Below are 21,363 nucleotides of genomic sequence, written 5' to 3' on the forward strand. Positions count from 1 at the left end.
CATACACATAAACATACTAATTTAATTTAAATACTCATACACACTTAATTTAAAATAAAAAAACACTTACCTTACCTCCATGCACGCACCCTTAAAAAGCATCCACGCAGCCGACACGTAGACATGCTGCCTGACAAGAGAGAACTCCTCTCCCATCAGTCAGCGGGGTCACGCTGAGCAATGTGAAGACACTGACTGACAATAGAGAACTCCTCTCCCATCAGGCAGCGTGGTCACGCTGAGCAATGTGAACACACTGACTGACAATAGAGAACTCCTCTCCCATCAGGCAGCGTGGTCACGCTGAGCAACGTGAACACACTGACTGACAAGAGAGAACTCCTCTCCCATCAGTCAGCGTGGTCACGCTGAGCAACGTGAACACACTGATTGACAAGCGAGGAGTCCTCTCTAATCAAGATGAACACACTGACTGACAGGAGAACTCTCCTGTCAGTCAGCGTGGTCATGCTGAGCAACGTGAACACTGACTGACGAGAGAGAACTCCTCTCCCATCAGTCAGTGTGGTCACACTGACAACATAACACACTGACTGACAAGAGAGAACTCCTCTCCTGTCAGTCAGCATGGTCATGCTGAGCAACGTGAACACTGACTGACGAGAGAGAACTCCTCTCCCATCAGTCAGCGTGGTCACACTGACAACATGAACACACTGACTGACAAGAGAAAACTCCTCTCCTGTCAGTCAGCGTGGTCATGCTGAGCAACTTGAACACACTGACTGACAAGAGAGAACTCCTCTCCTGTCAGTCAGTGTGGTCACGCTGAGCAACGTGAACACACTGACTGACAGGAGAGGAGTCCTCTCCTGTCAGTCAGTGTGGTCACGCTGAGCAACCTGAACACACTGACTGACGAGAGAGAACTCCTCTCCCATCAGTCAGCGTGGTCACACTGACAACATGAACACACTGACTGACAAGAGAGAACTCCTCTCCTGTCAGTCAGTGTGGTCACGCTGAGCAACCTGAACACACTGACTGACGAGAGAGAACTCCTCTCCCATCAGTCAGCGTGGTCACACTGACAACATGAACACACTGACTGACAAGAGAGAACTCCTCTCCTGTCAGTCAGTGTGGTCACGCTGAGCAACGTGAACACACTGACTGACAGGAGAGAACTCCTCTCCCATCAGTCAGCGTGGTCACACTGACAACATGAACACACTGACTGACAAGAGAGAACTCCTCTCCTGTCAGTCAGTGTGGTCACACTGACAACATGAACACACTGACTGACAAGAGAGAACTTCTCTCCCATCAGTCAGCGTGGTCACACTGACAACATGAACATACTGACTGACAAGAGAGAACTCCTCTCCTGTCAGTCAGCATGATCACGCTGACATGAACATACTGACTGACAGGAGAGGAGTCCTCTCCCATCAGTCAGTGTGGTCACACTGACAACATGAACACACTGACTGACAAGAGAGAACTCCTCTCCCATCAGTCAGCGTGGTCACACTGACAACATGAACACACTGACTGACAAGAGAGAACTCCTCTCCTGTCAGTCAGTGTGGTCACGCTGAGCAACGTGAACACACTGACTGACAGGAGAGGAGTCCTCTCCTGTCAGTCAGTGTGGTCACGCTGAGCAACCTGAACACACTGACTGACGAGAGAGAACTCCTCTCCCATCAGTCAGCGTGGTCACACTGACAACATGAACACACTGACTGACAAGAGAGAACTCCTCTCCTGTCAGTCAGTGTGGTCACGCTGAGCAACCTGAACACACTGACTGACGAGAGAGAACTCCTCTCCCATCAGTCAGCGTGGTCACACTGACAACATGAACACACTGACTGACAAGAGAGAACTCCTCTCCTGTCAGTCAGTGTGGTCACGCTGAGCAACGTGAACACACTGACTGACAGGAGAGAACTCCTCTCCCATCAGTCAGCGTGGTCACACTGACAACATGAACACACTGACTGACAAGAGAGAACTCCTCTCCTGTCAGTCAGTGTGGTCACACTGACAACATGAACACACTGACTGACAAGAGAGAACTTCTCTCCCATCAGTCAGCGTGGTCACACTGACAACATGAACATACTGACTGACAAGAGAGAACTCCTCTCCTGTCAGTCAGCATGATCACGCTGACATGAACATACTGACTGACAGGAGAGGAGTCCTCTCCCATCAGTCAGTGTGGTCACACTGACAACATGAACACACTGACTGACAAGAGAGAACTCCTCTCCCATCAGTCAGCGTGGTCACACTGACAACATGAACACACTGACTGACAAGAGAGAACTCCTCTCCTGTCAGTCAGTGTGGTCACGCTGAGCAACGTGAACACACTGACTGACAGGAGAGGAGTCCTCTCCTGTCAGTCAGTGTGGTCACGCTGAGCAACCTGAACACACTGACTGACGAGAGAGAACTCCTCTCCCATCAGTCAGCGTGGTCACACTGACAACATGAACACACTGACTGACAAGAGAGAACTCCTCTCCTGTCAGTCAGTGTGGTCACGCTGAGCAACCTGAACACACTGACTGACGAGAGAGAACTCCTCTCCCATCAGTCAGCGTGGTCACACTGACAACATGAACACACTGACTGACAAGAGAGAACTCCTCTCCTGTCAGTCAGTGTGGTCACGCTGAGCAACGTGAACACACTGACTGACAGGAGAGAACTCCTCTCCCATCAGTCAGCGTGGTCACACTGACAACATGAACACACTGACTGACAAGAGAGAACTCCTCTCCTGTCAGTCAGTGTGGTCACACTGACAACATGAACACACTGACTGACAAGAGAGAACTTCTCTCCCATCAGTCAGCGTGGTCACACTGACAACATGAACATACTGACTGACAAGAGAGAACTCCTCTCCTGTCAGTCAGCATGATCACGCTGACATGAACATACTGACTGACAGGAGAGGAGTCCTCTCCCATCAGTCAGTGTGGTCACACTGACAACATGAACACACTGACTGACAAGAGAGAACTCCTCTCCCATCAGTCAGCGTGGTCACACTGACAACATGAACACACTGACTGACAAGAGAGAACTCCTCTCCTGTCAGTCAGTGTGGTCACGCTGAGCAACGTGAACACACTGACTGACAGGAGAGGAGTCCTCTCTTGTCAGTCAGCGTGTCCACGTTTTCAGCTGAATGACGGGAGGCAGCAGAGCTCACTTCTGAGCCCTGCTGTCTCCCATTATTTTGCTGTTTGTTGCGGAGCCAAACGGCTTCACAAGAAACAGCAAAATCATTTCAGGGTCAGAGAGGAGACAGCACAGTCCCACGTGTGAATAATGGACATGGGTGGACTGTGCTGTCTTCTCCTTAGGAGAGGGGGCCGCGAGGCCCGGGGCAGTTTGCCCCTCCTGCCACCCCCCTCGTGACGGCCCTGGGGCCAGCGCTGGTTGTAAGTGCTGTTCCGATGGCCTTGCACACACGCCCGTTGCTTTATTATGGCCCAGGGTTTTAAGTACACAACTAGCTGTGAATCAGCCCTCATGCCAATTTGTTATGACAAGATTATTTTTTATACAAAACATATCTACAAGCCTTTACACACTCTAGTTATCACACATGGCTCCCAATAGAATGCACCCAATTTCCGTCCAATGCAGGTGTGTTCTCTGCCAGTAACAACGACCCAGAGACTGTGCTGCAAGCTGTGTTCCTCACCATGCTACGCTCAAAACCGTCGGCCTGTTCGGCACGCTGGGTGACGGTTGTAGCACAATGGGTCGGACACCCTGGTCTTAAAGACACCAATTCCTCCCTGGTCATGGACCACACTATCCAACTGTGGAATAATTTAGGTTGCATCATAGATTTTAAAGGTTACAATAAATGTGCCTGCGTGTCTTTAAAGGTTACAATAAATGTGCCTGCGTGTCTTAAGTGTGGTCCACACTCTCAGTGCACAGAAGTTGTACACGACCCTCCCACCTTGGTTGCCATGAGATGCCTACTTGGATATAGAGGTAACATCGAAGCAACCAATGGGAGGCCCAGGAAAATGGGGAAAACACATTGGATAGGTATGGGGGATTGTAAGGAAAGCACCACGTGCACAAAACCTTGTTCTCTTATACCCACCCACCAATGTATCCTGACATAATCTCTGATGCCCCTGAGAAGCCAACACAATTTATATTCTCATACTCCTGCTTGACATTGCATGACGTATACTCTCATGACACCTGCATGATATAACATGGCCCCCTCTGTTTCATCATCCCATGAAATCCATATGTCACCACACCCTGCCTCCTACAATTTAGCGAGTCCATAACGAGTGAGCATCAAGTCTGTATTCCGAAATAAGGGAGGAAACAACAGAAAACAGTGTAAATCTCTCACTCTTCTTAGCTCGGACATGTAACCTGTCTCAGTTCACCAAACATGGTCTACCCGCAGTGCCTCCCTGGAGCTGGTAACCTTCACCTGTGCCAGGGTTGCAGGCTCCTCATAGGGCTCTTTCCCCACTTCTAAGAGGTTCTAGTTATGCCTATCACATGGCTCTCATCTGGATGAAGATGTGAGATTGGTAATACACCACGAAACTGGATTGGGCAGACGTTGCATGTAAACGGGATCGGTGAGTGCATGAGCAAAGGATTGTGGCGCATGCCAAATGCTTTTGGTGGCTCTGAAAACATGGTCCGCTCTCCACATCTCGCCACAAGTGATATAACCAAGGAGAGGCAGAACTGTCATGGGTCCAAACCTGTACTCGTAATGCGGAAGGGTCCATTGCCCGCCATTTGTCCATGTGCCCCTAAACGCAGATGGGCCACCACAGGAACTTTCCTTGGTATTGTAAAAGCTGTTAACCAATTAGGCTTGTGGTGGTGGATCTGAACCTCAAAAGAAGTTCAGTAGCGATGCAGCAGAACTTTTTAAGAGCCCTAATCATAGACAAACATTCCTTCTCACTCAACCATGGCTTTTCCATGAGCAGCACATGGGGCAGATGCATAATGGGGTGGTCTTTCACTTGCCTTTGCTGATCCTTGCTCGGATCCTATGCAGCCCCAATCCCCCCATTTGAAGCTTCAGATTGTACGATGACAGGCCGGTTTGAGGCTAGGCTTGTAACACCACCATGAGCCATTTACACACTGGCTACCAGTTCACTGTACACTCTTAATAGCCATTTGATACTAAACTACAGTACCTGACCTTTCTTCTGATTGCTCGGCACTGGCCAGGATGACGTGGTCTTTTAGTTTGTGCAAGCTTAAGATTGCCTTGTTTCATTACATTCTTGCCAGCGGCAAACAGAAACTTCTCTGTCGTAGTTCTTAGTTTCAGCCATCGCTAATCTGCTTTTAGCACCCCCTCAAGGTGCTTAAAACAGGAAATCCACTCTTGCTTCTCATTTCAGAAATGGTAAGGCAGACGGTGTCAGCGAGCATCACCATGGTAAGGTACAAAGACCTCATTACGCCCTTCATGTGAAAATGCATGGCAGTATTCTCGGATTCCCACAGGGCAGGTAAAGGCTGCCATTACCTCCTGGCTCACTTGCTCATACCCCAACAGCATTTACATGGTGATGGATTTGCACATCTCTGGTGTTTCTATGGGCGCGTGCATTTTGGTCTTTGATTTGGTTTCACCCAAGGTGACTAATGCTTGATTTTCACTTGGAAAGGAGGTATGTGGATGCTTTCAAAGTGAATCCTCTTCTCACATTACATGGCTACCATCATAGCCGTTTAACCGTAGAGTCAGTATCCTGATCTGAGTCCAGATATTCTACTGAGCACATGCACTCACGCTACCATAATAGCCGTTTAACTGCAGGGTCTCTATCCCGACCTGAGTCCAGATACTCTACTGAGCACATGCACTCACGCTACCATAGTAGCCATTTAACCGCAGGGCCACTATCCAGACCGGAGTCCACATGCACTCACGCTACCATAATAGCTGTTTAACTGCAGGGTCACTATCCCCACCTGAGTCCAGATACTCTACTGAGCACATGCACTTACGCTACCATCATAGCCATTTAACTGCAGGGTCAGTATCCCCACCTGAGTCCAGATACTCTACTGAGCACATGCACTCACGCTACCATAATAGCCATTTAACCGCAGGGTCAGTATCCCCACCTGAGTCCAGATACTCTACTGAGCGTGTGCACTCACGCTACCATCATAGCCATTTAACTGCAGGGTCAGTATCCCCACCTGAGTCCAGATACTCTACTGAGCGTGTGCACTCACGCTACCATCATAGCCATTTAACTGCAGGGTCAGTATCCCCACCTGAGTCCAGATACTCTACTGAGCGTGTGCACTCACGCTACCATCATAGCCATTTAACTGCAGGGTCAGTATCCCCACCTGAGTCCAGATACTCTACTGAGCACATGCACTTACGCTACCATCATAGCCATTTAACTGCAGGGTCAGTATCCCGACCTGAGTCCAGATACTCTACTGAGCACGTGCACTCACACTACCATAATAGCCATTTAACCGCAGGGTCAGTATCCCGATCTGAGTCCAGATACTCTACTGAGCGTGTGCACTCACGCTACCATCATAGCCATTTAACCGCAGGGTCAGTATCCCCACCTGAGTCCAGTTACTCTACTGAGCACATGCACTCATGCTACCATAATAGCCATTTAACCGCAGGGTCACTATCCCGAGCTGAGTCCAGATACTCTACTGAGCACATGCACTCACGCTACCATAATAGCCATTTAACCGCAGGGTCAGTATCCCCACCTGAGTCCAGATACTCTACTGAGCGTGTGCACTCACGCTACCATCATAGCCATTTAACCGCAGGGTCAGTATCCCCACCTGAGTCCAGATACTCTACTGAGCGTGTGCACTCACGCTACCATCATAGCCATTTAACTGCAGGGTCAGTATCCCCACCTGAGTCCAGATACTCTACTGAGCGTGTGCACTCACGCTACCATCATAGCCATTTAACTGCAGGGTCAGTATCCCCACCTGAGTCCAGATACTCTACTGAGCACATGAACTCACGCTACCATAATAGCCATTTAACTGCAGGGTCAGTATCCCCACCCGAGTCCAGATACTCTACTGAGCGTGTGCACTCACGCTACCATAATAGCCGTTTAACCGCAGGGTCACTATCCCGAGCTGAGTCCAGATATTCTACTGAGCACATGCACTCACGCTACCATAATAGCCGTTTAACCGCAGGGTCAGTATCCCGAGCTGAATCCAGATATTCTACTGAGCACATGCACTCACACTACCATAATAGCCGTTTAACCGCAGGGTCAGTATCCCCGACCTGAGTCCAGATACTCTACTGAGCACATGCACTCATTGAACCTTTGCATCTGTGCATGATGAGTCTTGCACAGTATTATCACTAGAGCAAACATTGCCCTAGTGAAACAAACCTTCTTTGAATGTATTCTGGCACTGGAGCAATGCTTGCCCTGGTGCTGCCACTATGCTCTATTAGGTGAGGTAAGTGGTCTTATGTAGCGCCATTCTGACAGTAATGATGGCCTTGCTTTATGGCTCTGTAAGAGAGAAAGTGGGATGGTTGGGGCGGGGGGGGGTAGTGAGATGGAGGGAAGGCAGATGCAGACACATGGGTTGGAAGGAAATATACCAGGGCAGGTTAGCCATGAGGCGGCCCTGGTTGCATACAGTGTTCATTTTGGGATGTTGATAGAAGATAAATAGCGTAGGGGTATGTCTTGTACACTTGTTTTCGTGGGTCATTTGATGGGGAGTAAGTGAGGTGTAAGTTTGCAATGTTTGTACAGAAAGGAACTAGTTGGGGTGCGGTTAGGATTAGGGTTCTTCCTGTGGCTCGGTGGTAGAGTCCTTCCTTGGCTGGAGGGATTGCGCCAGTCCCATGAATCGGGGGACCTGCAATTAGGATCCAACTCCTATCCTTCAAGCAGGGGTAAAATATTCAAGTTTCAAGCTATTAGCCACAAGCTATTGAAAAGCCCCTCACCACCTCAATTCTGCACACACTTTGAGTGGTCAGAACTGAAAGCCAGACACAAAGTTGTCATGTTTATGCTTAAAAACATTTATTTAGCTCAAATGGGTTGGGAAAATACCTCTCTGTCCCTATTCTAAGAGGAATTCCCCTACCTTAGGTGAAAAACTAAGGAACTGTCTGTCTCAGGATGTTAGAAATCAAAAGCCGTCCTTGTGTCCAAACATTCTATCCTGACCCTCTCACTACAAACAAAATAATAAAGTTGGATGGAAAAATGTCTTAACCTGGTATTGGCAAAAAGTGTTCATGTAACAAAATTGGAATAACTCCAGCAAAAATGTTCTCCAAGATTAAAAGACCTTGATTCCAGAGGGTGATTCCCTTTCCCTGGATTCTTCAAGGTATGTCAATGTCTCCTGATCAAACAGTTCTTGTGTCTTTCACTTGTTGCTTTGCAATCTTCCTGGTATACTCCTCTGCCAGGATTCTTATGCATTCACAGTGGCTGGTGTACTTCCCTGCCAGGACTTCTCTTGCTTCCATATATTTATTACAGTTCCTCTTCGCATTCAAAGCCGTATATACCTTTCTTGTCTTGGAATATTCATCTATTTAAATGTTCCTCTTGAGTTTTCCCCTCATCTGCCCTCCATGCATTCATATGTTATTGGGGCTCTTATTTGGACTCTGCCTTCTTGGTTCATAAACGATTCTCCTATTGTTTCTGTCTTGGCCGTCTCATAAAGTTCAAATTGTCGCTGGTGTAGTCGTCGAAATACCCCAGGGTCCTCACTTGGTTTGGGCTAACTCACCGGCTTTGTGTAGTGTCTTCGGCCCTGTCCGCGCTTCCGCAGCGTAGCTCTGCTGCTTGCTTCCCACTCTGAGCTGGCCGGATGTTTCTCCGGCTTCACTTGCGGCTCCACTCCTGCACGCCTGCTTTCTTCCAGGACCCGGTAAGGATAACATTTTGAGGTGCCCAGGAACTCACAGTTCCTGGCGTCTTCACGGCATGTCCTGTTCTGGCAATGTGACTCTGCTCCGCCACACCGGCTCGTGGCTCCTGCATTCACACATCTCTGCGGAAGATGCAACTTTTTCTTGTGAACCAATTCTCATAGGGTGGTGCCATTTTTAAATGTCCCGAGCACCGGTGTTCTCATGAAATGACTAGCACGCTCATTGAGTTTGGGGCTCTTGTTGGTTTGCACCAATTCCTTCCTCCTCCTTGTCTCAGTATTTATGTGGTTGTGGGAGTTGGAGTCCAATGATGTCACTTGATGCACAGCATTTTGAAAAGTCTATTTCATTGAAATTGGAACTGAACAAGATATTCTTGGAGCACTCATTTTTTATGTAAACATGGGAGTTTGGTCTGAAGGGTGTTGGGGGGGAAAAAGGTTTCTTTACTTGGATATATTATGCAATTACGCAATAGGCCATTAGGATATTGGTATCGGGGGGGAGGGGTGTTCATCACGGACAAACTGGGGCTACCATGTCTCATCCAATGAAGTCATGACATGTCCCCGGTATTTGTCTCCTCCCATGTGATCCTCCCTCATACAATTCCCCCCCCCCCCAGGGTCAGGATCAGGTAGCGGCTTTCGTCCCTTGGTCACATGGGAGGAGGGTACCGGTACCGCCGGGGGACTCCATTGGATTCATCACAATACAGACAGCACAGCATTTCCTACTGAAATCAATTATCTGTACGCAGTGTCCAGCTGCAAGTGCACAGTTTGCGCAATGCTTCAAGCCACAAAAAGGCTAAACTTCTAAGTAGGATTTCGATTTGAGGGTTAAAGAGTGTATGTATGAGATACTGCTGTGTGAGATGTGGCACCTATACATCTTTGGGGTGAGGGGACTGGTGTGTGGGCAGTATTCGCCAAAATTGAGAAAACTATTATCTTGGATGGACAGTTTACCGTGACTTTGCGTGGCACCCACTCTGCACACTACATATGCTGAGGAATGGGGTGGTTACTTGTTGTGTGACTCTTGGGTCAATGCTGTTTGTCAGGTTCAGTTAATTGAAGAGCCACGTCTTGAGCTGTTTCCTGAATATCACGTTTTTTCACTTCCATTGTGTGTGGCGTTCCACAGTTTCGTGGCCAGTAGTGTGAATGAGGTTCCTCCCAGTCGTTTCTTGTTGATGTTTGCGACGAGTGCAGTGAGATAGTGGGCCCTTTCCATGGTTGGAGGGGTGGGCGCTGATGGGACTCGGATGAAGAGGGCAGCGTTTCTTGGCTGTGGCCGTCACCTGTGATGTAGGCGGTTGAGCATTGTCCATGGTGGCGGCGAAATTCAACCCTGTGGATGATGGTATTGGCCTGGGACCAGGGATTGAGGCAGTGGAAGAAGACACTGAAGTACAAATCTTCACTTTGGTTTTGTTAGGGTCGAGTTTTAGTCTGTTTGAGGTCACCCATGCACCCACTTGTGCAAGGCATGTTTTTATGTAGTCTGCAGGTTATTTGTGTGTCCATTGCATAGTTCCAGCAGGTGATGCAGGCCAGGTATATGACGGTGAGTAGCAGTGTCACGCAGATGCTGAAAGGAAGCAGGCGTAGTGTTGATCCACGCCACATTAGATTTAATGCAGATCTTGCTGTGGTGTGTCTTGTTTTTGTGCTGTGTTTGTCGTCTTTCACGTTTGAAAAGTGGAGCATGTTTTTGAGTTGTTCCTTTTATTGCACAAATGGAACAAAATCAAAAGCAGTCTGTGTGCTCAGTTTTCTTGCCTTGGTTCACAATGTTCTGTGATGTGGCGTTGGACCAGATGTGAGTAAAATGGGTAAAACCATTTCACTGCAGGGCAAAAATATGAGTGAACTATGGATTGGGCCAAAGCCTGTTTGCCCCATTTCGCATTATAGAAGCAGTGCAGCTGGTGCCAAGGGCGTTCGCTTAATGTGTGTGCACCAGCCCAAGCACTAGGTGGCTTCTGGTGGGGGAAGCTCCCCCATAGCACATAAGGTGCCCACCTGAAAAGGAAGTGCGAGAAAGCTCTCCCGGTTCCTAGACTCATACAAGACCTGCTCTGCTGCTAAAACTGTCTCCAATGTCTTTTAATGCGCAGAGGGAACTAGGGAACTGGCTGAGACCCAACACTGTAATCTCTGGCGACGAGCAGAGCCAGCCTGTGGTCTCTGCCAGATGAGAAGAAGAAGGCTCAAAGTGGTGGCCTTCTGCAGGACCCAGTCCGATTCAGCGGCACCGTATCCTACTCCAACTCCAGAAGTTCTCCAACGGTTCACTGTTATTATCCGTGGCTCCACAGCGGTCCCCCGGAGCCGCTGCAGTATTACATCACACTGGAACCTCTTCCGCTGACCGCTCGCCTCACCGTCATCGTGACCTGTCGGAGACAGCGAAGGTGCCCGAACCATCAGGTTGTCTGAACACAGGTCCTGTCTCTGACTTTGGGCCCTATACCAAGACCCGTATCTCACTCACCCATTCGGACACAGGTATGCGCTCTCATTGATACCCATGGGAGACTCCATCCCGATGGAGTGTAAAGAAGTCCCAGGCTACCCTAGCTGTCCACCCACACAAGCAGGTTGACCTTGGCTTTTTCGAGTGGCTCTAGTAAGTAGGGACGCAACCGAAGAACACTCTGCGAGGCTTTCCAAAATGCAAATTGCAACGCCCTCTATCTCGGCACTAACCTATGCAATATCAACAAATTACAGATTATACAAAATAATGCCATCAGAGCGGCATTAAACATCCCCAGGCACCTCCACATCTCAGACTCCAGACGGAGCCTCCGCTGGTTATCAGTCTCCCAAAGAATCTCACGTAAAGCGCTCTCGCTTACACACAAAAGCATCACGAACCAAGCACCCAGTTATCTGGCTAGTAGGTTCTCTTTACACACCTTTACTAGACCCCTCAGAAGTGCTCAAACCAACTGCCTTTCCATCCCCCGCTTCAACTTCCAGAGATCAGGTGGGAGCAGCTTCCCAGTCATGGCTGCGAAATTATGGAACTCCTTACCCAATCCACTCAGAGCGGAAGCGTCCTTCTTGGCTTTCAAGAGCAAAGCCAAAGCATGGCTGTCGGCTCAAGACCATCTTTGATTATTAGCGCCCATTGTCCTCTCTGACCTACTGCACTGGCACTAACCTGCTAGTTGCCAGTTCTGATTGTTAACATGTATAGTAACTGTATATTAGTCTAAGCTACCCTTTGCTCACTGCCTGTATCCCTCTCCCTGATGCATTCTGTTGTATGATGTATACTGTTTTTATGTACCCTGTATTTTCTCTGCCTGTAACCAAAATGAAGTGCCCGGATGCCCTTGGGCCTGGTGCGCTTTACAAATAAATAAAATACAAATACAAATGAATGGTTTACCTCTACAACGCCTTCACTTCACTCTCCGGGGTGTATGTTTCCCACTTGATAGCTAACTGTACATGGACAGTAGGCTCCCGAATAGATCGACTGCAGCGTTTATTAAGCACGTCAGACAGATTTGGAAGTAATGTGGCCCGTGGTGATAAGTTCTTGCTTTGTACAGATTCTTCTTTATGGAAGAACCCAGCTGTGCGGATTAATAACCACCCCCTCTTGGATTTCCTAGCAACGGGTGAGTATTTAGAAAATAGGTCAAATCCATGATGGCCAAGCTCTCCTTGATTTTGAGTGTTTACGTTCGAAAAACAAATTGAGATTGTCTGAGTCTCATTGTCATTTGGCCTTGCGGAATCCTTTTGACGTGCTGTTTGCACGCCCTGACGCTGATTCGCATGGTTTGCGCACAATTTTATACTCTTCGCTCTCAGTCTCTTTGCTCTATGCGCTTCCTACTCCTTGTGAATGTAACTCGGCTTCTGTGTGTGGCAGGAATCGCTGGGATTGGGACCTAGATTGTGAACTCTCTGATATTGAACGGTCTCGTCTATGTGCAGCCGAGGATCACTCATTACATCTACTGGTCCCAGGGAAGCCGTTGTCCTGCAAGTTGAGTCCAGATGAGTTATATTGGAAATGTAAAAGTGTTGCGGGTACCACTTCACACATGTTCTGGTCTTTTTGTAAAGTCCAGTCGTTTTGGGGCGATGTCCTCCAGCGTGTAGGCCTTATGCTGGGTCTTTCCCTCCCCTGCACTCCTATGTTATACATATTGGGCTTATTTCCGACTGACATTCACACGCCTGTTGGTAAACTCTCCTGGGTCTACAGAGCTCTTGTGGTGTCGAAGAAGCATATTTTGTTGATTTGGGAGAGCGATGTTAGACCCACTGTTGATGACTGACTTCAAAGCCTGTCGCACCCTCCAGTAGGAAGAGTGTCCTTCCAGTGTAAGTAACACCTTGATAAGTACACAGCCATTTGGAATGCTTTTATTGATTTGTACCTTTACCCCCACCCCCTTTTTATTTTCTATTTTTCATACTGATAGGTCTGTTGACTTTGTGCTTTGATGTGTTCTGATTTAATTGCCTATTATGTATAGATAACTGTTGTTTATCTCTTTCAAAATTAAAAATTAAAAAATAGTAAAGCCAAACAAGTTGGAAATCAAAACAAAAGAATACATTTTCACTGTTGTTGGAAGCAATACTAAGGGGTATTTGTAAAGTGCGATGTTCACCCATTTTCCTGGCTTCTTGGCACTGGTGGTGGTCCATTAGGCGAGATGTTGGGTGGCTGTTAGGGAAGATTTCCCCTGCGGTGTTGAGGGGGAGGGGACCAGCTGTGCTACATCACAGACACTAGAGTATGATGTAGCACCAGCTTGTATTGTGATGAAGAAGCGTCGAGCACCTACACAGATGGAGGCGCTAGGTTAGATGATTCGCAGCATCTTCAGGGCCATCTTAGTCCAAGCCGCTCGAGTCTGGGGACAATGTGAGACGCTCAGAGCAAATCTTTACTGAATTGAGCTCTGAGTGTTCAATGAGCACCCTGCCCACCCAGAGAGCTGCCCCGCAGAACCTTCCCACACACGAGCCTCGCAGGGTCAGCTTCTGTCCCATGCATCGCCTGTGATTGGTGGAGTATCAAGTCTATCCGAGACTCTTCCCACATGGACCACTGCTCCAACACGGCACCCAAAGTAAGGCCGCATCCGCAGGCTGGACCCGACACTGGATGCATAAGTGAGGGCAAGTCTGTTTATAGGGACGGGCAGACCAGGCAACAACCTGGAGCACAAGTGGGGCAGGGGTGAAGGGGGCGCAGCAGGCATTCTGCTAAATCTCCCCCCTGAGAGAGCAGAGAGCTGCCACAGACCGAGACAGGGGGCAAAAGCCTGCCCTAGCCAAAGTCGTCTACCTCCCATGATTAAGACCGTGGCTTAATACTCGGCTAAGGGTTTATAAGAAGGACCCCATCCCCCAGCCCCCAAATTAGCATCTCTTTGTGAAACAAATCATGCCTAAAACGTGTGATAATTTTTGCAAATGGAAATCTCTGCCTCACTTTGCTCCACAGTGCAAGTTGGCTCTATCTGGAGTCTAGAATACTTTGACCTCTGCTACGAGAATAATGACTCGGCTAAATTTAAAATAATGTAGGTATTATTGTACATTTAGTTTAATGTATATATTTAATTGATATAAGGGACACATTGAATTCAGAGAGAATCATGTATATTAAATCATTATTTTGTATGCGATTGTTATGGATTATTAGTAATTGATGGTTTTAAGAACGGCATCTGAAATAAACTCTTTTGGGCTGAGAACATCTGTTATGTAAACCAATATTTATACTGTGCCCATCAAGATTCTCCTTTTTGCCCCCACAACTTCAGATGCCGAGTATAAATGAAAAGGCAGCTTCTTCAGATCGCGCTTGGACATTTGATGAAGCCTCCTGGTAGTGTACCCAGCAGCTTTTCTGTCACTTGGAGCTGATTAATCATGCTGAGATTTTCTAGCAACTTCCTGGTTGGTACCCAATCTGCTGCTGGCACCAGGATACTTTAAGCAGAGCTCTAACGATATTTCTGTAGAAGATAAAATATCTTGAGAGCCTGGTAGCCAAGTGAAAAGTACCACAAAGGGAGCATTATTTATTCATCCCATCATTTATCTCAACATAAATAGATTTCTCTGGTGGATCAAAGACCTTGAGGTACTGCATTAAAGTGTTCCAGTTTACCGTTCGGAAGACCGACCCAATTCGTATCTAATAACGCACAGGTAAGGGGGGTGGTAGTCACAGAAATCGTCTCTATAATAAAGCTTCTCATTTACGCCATGTTTTCGTATTTTGGATGTTAGCAATCTCTGAGCCACTGGTCAGAATTGGAATAACCCTCAATTTATAGTAATTTATTACCAGGACAAGACAGAATTACCCATACTTTTTGTATTTATCTATATCATTTGGGAGGACAAGGATATAGGTTTTTCCTTTTTATCTTTGAACTATGGAGCGAAAGACAGCCTTCCCCATACAGGGAAGCCTAGCTATATAAACTGGTTTACAGTCTCTAACTTCCATACACATTTTTTACTTTTACCTTCCTTTGTAAACACAATTACCCTGGATTTTGCTTAATTTACCTCAGTCATTGATATCCATGTATCATGGAGTGTTTGTTGGAGTCCAATCGGTGTATGATCAAACAGGACCAGATCATCGACATACAACATCCACTGGATTTGTTGCCCATCCAAATTTAGTAGAAAGGCCCTCGCATTTCCCAGCATATTCCTAGAGTCTGAGATTGGAAATGTGTGAAGGGGGATCTGGGGCCTAGTTCATCTGAAAGTTGAAGGGGCACTCGTGTGGCAGCAGAAGCCTGGGTGGCACATTTTGCATCGCTGTTTGGAGGAGGCGGTCCGCATGAAGTGGTAAGGAATAATTGTACTTCCTTGCGTTTCAACCTAGAGGAGGTCTCCTTGACCATGAAAGCTCAAGCCCGAAATCGGGCCCCTGGCCCGGATGCCATTCCCTCAGATCTGTTTTGTGACCTGATTGACCTATGGGCGCCATTGTTAATCCTGGCGTTTAACGCCTGTCTAGCATCTGGCAATTTACCACTCTCATGGAAAAATTCAGTTATTTTTCTGACATTTCTTTAGTTTTTCTTTTTTAAAGGAGACCCAATGTGTCCGTTGTTCTACCGCCCCATTTCCCTTTTGGACACCTCCTTTAAAATATTATTTAGGGTTCTGCTGGGGTATATCGAGGCCTGCCTCCTGGAGGGGGGCGTCCTTTCGGCTATCCAGTTTGGCTTTCGGCCAGGGCTGGGAACCATGGAACAGAGCCTCAATTTGTAGCTATTGATTGCCAATTCTGTGTTTTGTAGGGAGGAGGTGGTATATCTTGCTTTTATGGACCTACGCACGGCCTTTGATAAAGTGGACAGAGAGAAGTTGTGGGCTGTACTGGGGTGTTTGGCATGCCCAGACGAAGTGTTGGTCGTGTTGCAAGATATTCATAGGGATAACAGGGCTTGTGTCCGTATTGGACCTGGGGGGCAGTGCACCTGCTGTTTTGAAGTTGTGCTTGGGGTACATCAGGGCTGTGTTGTGACCCCTATACTGTTCACGCTCTACATAAATGGGCTTCTTAAACCCCTTGTGAATACTGGTGCAGACTATCCACATTTGGGTGGGAGGCCCTTTCCGGTTCTGGCTTACGCTAATGACACAGTGCTAATAGCCAGAACACCTAGGGCCTTACAGATTCTGATAGATGCCTATGCATTGTTTATGCAACACCTCCAAGTCTGCGGTAATGGGGTGTGCGGGAGAAAGAGGCCCGCAAAGATGTGCCCCATGGTGTGTAATGAGGACTCCATTCCTAGAGTGAAGGAATGTGAGTCAGTCACGGGCTATCCTTGAAGATGAGCCAGCAGTTGGGTGGTATTTCCCGCTTCTTGTTACACTGCCAGGGCCAAACTTTGGACTTGGTATTAAAGGTTTATGTGACCCAGACCACAGCGGCCACTTTGTATGGAGCACCACTATGGGGATATACAGAGATATCACTGGAGGATAGCTCAGGTGCAACATGCTTGCCTTGGAAGCAAGACGACACGGAGCAACACAGGTTTGATCCCCGGGTCCGTGCTTAGAAACCTATGGGTATTAGGCGCGTTATAAATAACCTATCATATCATATCACATCATATATGAATGCAGCACAGCTTCAGGTGAAGAAAAACGTTTTTTGACAGCTCTTGCTACTCCTGGGCTCCCCCCCTCGTGTTTCAGTGCATAGGGAACTGGGGATGGAGTTTTGGGATGGCCAATTGGCACTAGCTCCAAGCACTATTTTGCTCCATCTGTGGGCAAATGAGCGAGCCGCGTTGTGCCATTTCATTATTAGGAGCCTTATGGAGAAGGAAAAGTGGCGAAAAATCCCTTGGGTGGCCTGTGGTACAGAGTCTCTGTCTAACAGCAACATCCTTACCCTCCCCCCGACCGACAGCCTGTTGTCCAACAGGCAGGTGAAAGACTTTAAGCAGCTTTTGTATCGGACGATGAAGGAAGAAAGGGAGAGCGTGGAAGTCAATACTAACGCAGATAGAACTTGTACATTGAAAAGCAGGATGACCGAGATTCAGCCTTACCTTCTTAGGAGTACGAAAAAGCGAGAAAGGTGGCTGATTACGAGGGCTAGGTTTGACTGCTTGCAACTAAGAGGAAACTTCGCAAAGTGGTCTGGCCTTCCCAATAATTCCAGCTGCCCAGCATGTGGGGGGGGCAAGAGAAGACCTTAAGCACTTTGTGCTGTTTTCTCCGACATATGAGGAAGTGAGAAGGTCCACAATCTTGCCGGTTGTTAAGTGTTCTGACATTTGCCTATTCAGGCCGGCTCTACTCTTCCTCCTGACCGCCGATACAGCACCAACCGCTTGGGCCCTTCTGTGCTATCTGAAAAGGGCCACGCACCAGAGAAAGGGCTTTTTAGGTGAACGGTGAGGTTTTAATCATGTTATGGTACATTTTTCATATTTGCGTTGCACTGATATTTTAATGTGAATACAGGGCATTCTCAAGATTGACTTTTAAATATGTGTTGTAATGTCTAAAGGTAATAATTGTCTAATTGTATATGTTTGTGAGTTTAATGGAGCTAGCTTTTGAATAAACTTATTTGATTGATAGATGAACTAAATAAGAGAGGGGCCATGACACAACCTTGCCTTAGACCATTAAATGTAGGTACTCTTGCTGACATGGACCCCTCTCCATCATGCCGTATTTGAAGCATCATATCAGTATTGTTTGTTTATTTGTATAGCGCACCTCATCCTCATCGAAGTTAATTGAGAATGAGCTTGAACTCTTCCCTTTACATAAATCAAGCTCCAAAACTCACTCGGCCGCCTTTGTATGAACAGCTTTAACATTGTTTCAATATCCTTATGAGCTAGAATAGCTTTATGGCCCTTAACTAACTTTTAATTTCTCTTCATTGGCTCCCGATTCGTTTATCAAAATCTGTGGCATCGCCTATGACAGTGTGGTTCTAGGACAAGCAGCAAATCTAGTGGTTGAATTGCAAATAGCCAGAGGATCGAGGCGGAGTAGAAGCTCTGCTTCTTTGTTATTTTATGTCATAAATAGAGGTTCCGAAAAAGGATTAATAAGAACCTTGGACATCTTTTCTGTCTTGGCTTATGTGGAAGCTATGTGCCCGTCTACTTTGCCATGTGGCAAACTCAAGGGGTGTGTGTGTGGCACATGGTTCAGCTGCAGAGCCTCTGCAGGCGGCTCTGGGTGTCTCTCCTTTACTCCGGTTAAACATATACCTGTCCTGTTCAAATTCACCCTTAAGCATGGAGTCTGTGCATGACGCCAGGTTATTCATGCAGCATGTATGTGTATGGGAAGGAGGGCTTGATACCCCAGAGTGTGGTGTGAAGGCATCATGAAGTAGACACAGACAACTGAATAGCGTTTGGGTTAAACACTGTTATTAATTAAAAAGGGGGTTGGAAAAAGACCTAACTTGCTCTATGCTAAGGCGTGATTTTCCTACCCAACTGAAACTAATAATAGTCCGTGTCAGGAAGTCCAAAGCAAAATGTCCAAAACCTATCCTCGCATCTAAATGTAAACAGGGTGTAGGTATGTCGGGATCAAACGAGAAGTGTTCAAAATAAAAGTTCAGAGCTTTTTCCTGCTCTAGGGTGGAAAATGGGATTCCCCTCCCCAAGGTTCAAATAGTTCATGTTATCAAAGGGTGGTTCCTTAACCCAAGCTTTCAAGTCTCCTAAAGGTTCCAAAACAGATAAACTCTGTGGGCACTTCCTAGCTCTTCAGGTTTGGTTATTATTCAATAAAGTTCAGTTTCTGTGTTTCAGTCCTCATGTTTTCCTTGGTTGAGTCACAAAGTGGCTTTCCTTAAGTGGGTGTACTTGGTTTAGGGGCAGTTGTCGGACCACACGGTCCACCCATTACAGGGCACGCAACCAACACACCTTACTTGTTAGAAACAAACAGGGGGGTGGCGAGGCACACACTCCAGTTCCCAGTCAAATTTTACCTGATAAAAAAATAACTGGGTTAGATCACAAAAACAATTAAAGTCTTAACAGGGTTGAATCCCAAAGCAATGAAAAAATATTAAAAGGGTTGGATCCCATCTGCTGTTTTAATTGCTCTGTATTTGTTCTCCTCCTAGCGCTTTCCTGTCACAAACATTCATTACGGAGGCTGTGCTGTTATGCAGGTGAATCCAATTAGCAGTTCTTAAAGTCTCTAGGGATTCTGGTAGCTGTAGTTTAGACATGTTACAAATCAGGAGGCCAGGAACCGACACCCCTCCTAATGCACAAGTCTTTCCCAAATTTGGGGGAAGGGAAAAAACCATCAGTGTGGTTCTCTAACGTGGGGCACAATAACCCCGGTGCTGTTGCCTCTGGAGCCTGGGACTCCAACATTGTAAGAAACAAACATGGGGATGGCGAGGTGCACACTCCAGTTCCCAGTCAAATTTGACTTTACTTGTTAGCTTCATGCCAAAGCTTCAGCACATGACCTTGATGCTTTATTATTGCTTGTTTTGCCACCATTTACTTGTTTAGTAGCTTTGCCGGGCAAAACATCAACTTAGGCTTCCCAGTACACTCTCCTGCCGGGAAACTTAGTTTCTGTTACAGTTCTTTTGCACAAGCCATCGTAAACTTTCCAGTACACTCTTCTGCTGGGAAACTTAGTTTCTGTTACAGTTCTTTTGCACAAGCCATCGTAAACTTTCCAGTACACTCTTCTGCTAGGAAACTTAGCTTCTGTTACAGTTCTTTTGCACAAGCCATCGTAAACTTTCCAGTACACTCTTCTGCTAGGAAACTTAGCTTCTGTTACAGTTCTTTTGCACAAGCCATCGTAAACTTTCCAGTACACTCTTCTGCTAGGAAACTTAGCTTCTGTTACAGTTCTTTTGCACAAGCCATCGTAAACTTTCCAGTACACTCTTCTGCTGGGAAACTTAGCTTCTGTTACAGTTCTTTTGCACAAGCCATCGTAAACTTTCCAGTACACTCTTCTGCTGGGAAACTTAGCTTCTGTTACAGTTCTTTTGCACAAGCCATCGTAAACTTTCCAGTACACTCTTCTGCTAGGAAACTTAGCTTCTGTTACAGTTCTTTTGCACAAGCCATCGTAAACTTTCCAGTACACTCTTCTGCTGGGAAACTTAGTTTCTGTTACAGTTCTTTTGCACAAGCCATCGTAAACTTTCCAGTACACTCTCCTGCTGGGAAACTTAGTTTCTGTTACAGTTCTTTTGCACAAGCCATCGTAAACTTTCCAGTACACTCTCCTGCTGGGAAACTTAGTTTCTGTTACAGTTCTTTTGCACAAGCCATCGTAAACTTTCCAGTACACTCTCCTGCTGGGAAACTTAGTCACTGCAACAATTCACTTGACTGAAGCATCTGGCGCCCTTTTACAGGTTTCTTTGTACTTTACTATAGCATACAACCGTTTCCATTACTCAATAGGTCATTTCTTTCATTCATGCTTATTAGCACCCTGGTGGGAGGAGCCAGCCAATCAGGTGGCTAGGAACACAGGCTTGAACCACCGGGGAAAGTCTGCGTTCCAACCCACCTGACGGCTAGCTCCCCTGCCACCATCTCCCCCCCCCCACCCATTGTCCCGTTATTAATTATTTTATTTTTCTGTCCCTTCCCACCCCCCACTTACCTTATTTCTGCAGCAGCGGCGGTACACCCCGCCGCTCCTTCCTATCTGCTCCTGCAGGCCACCATGGAAAGGGAAGCAGGACTTCATATGGCATCCTCCTTTCCTTTCCATGGTAGCCATCTTGGAAAAGTACTTTCCTTTGTTCTACAGGACGTTTTTTTGTTTAGCACCCCTGGTTACCGCTTTGGCCCGGGTTACCGCTGGGCCGTTATCTTGGGCTGCCATGCTGTTTCCCCCGTTAGAGCCCTT

At 47.1% G+C, this 21,363-nt stretch overlaps 1 protein-coding gene across 1 annotated transcript in view; it reads left to right on the forward strand.

Moving 5' to 3' along the window:
* Window positions 1-21,363, forward strand: part of PDXK (pyridoxal kinase) — a 664,932-nt gene that overhangs the window by 16,324 nt on the left and 627,245 nt on the right. The window lies entirely within an intron of this gene.

Source organism: Ambystoma mexicanum, chromosome 7p (assembly GCF_040938575.1).
Source record: "Ambystoma mexicanum isolate Mex_15411 chromosome 7p, UKY_AmexF1_1, whole genome shotgun sequence".
Taxonomy (NCBI): Eukaryota; Metazoa; Chordata; class Amphibia; order Caudata; family Ambystomatidae; genus Ambystoma; species Ambystoma mexicanum.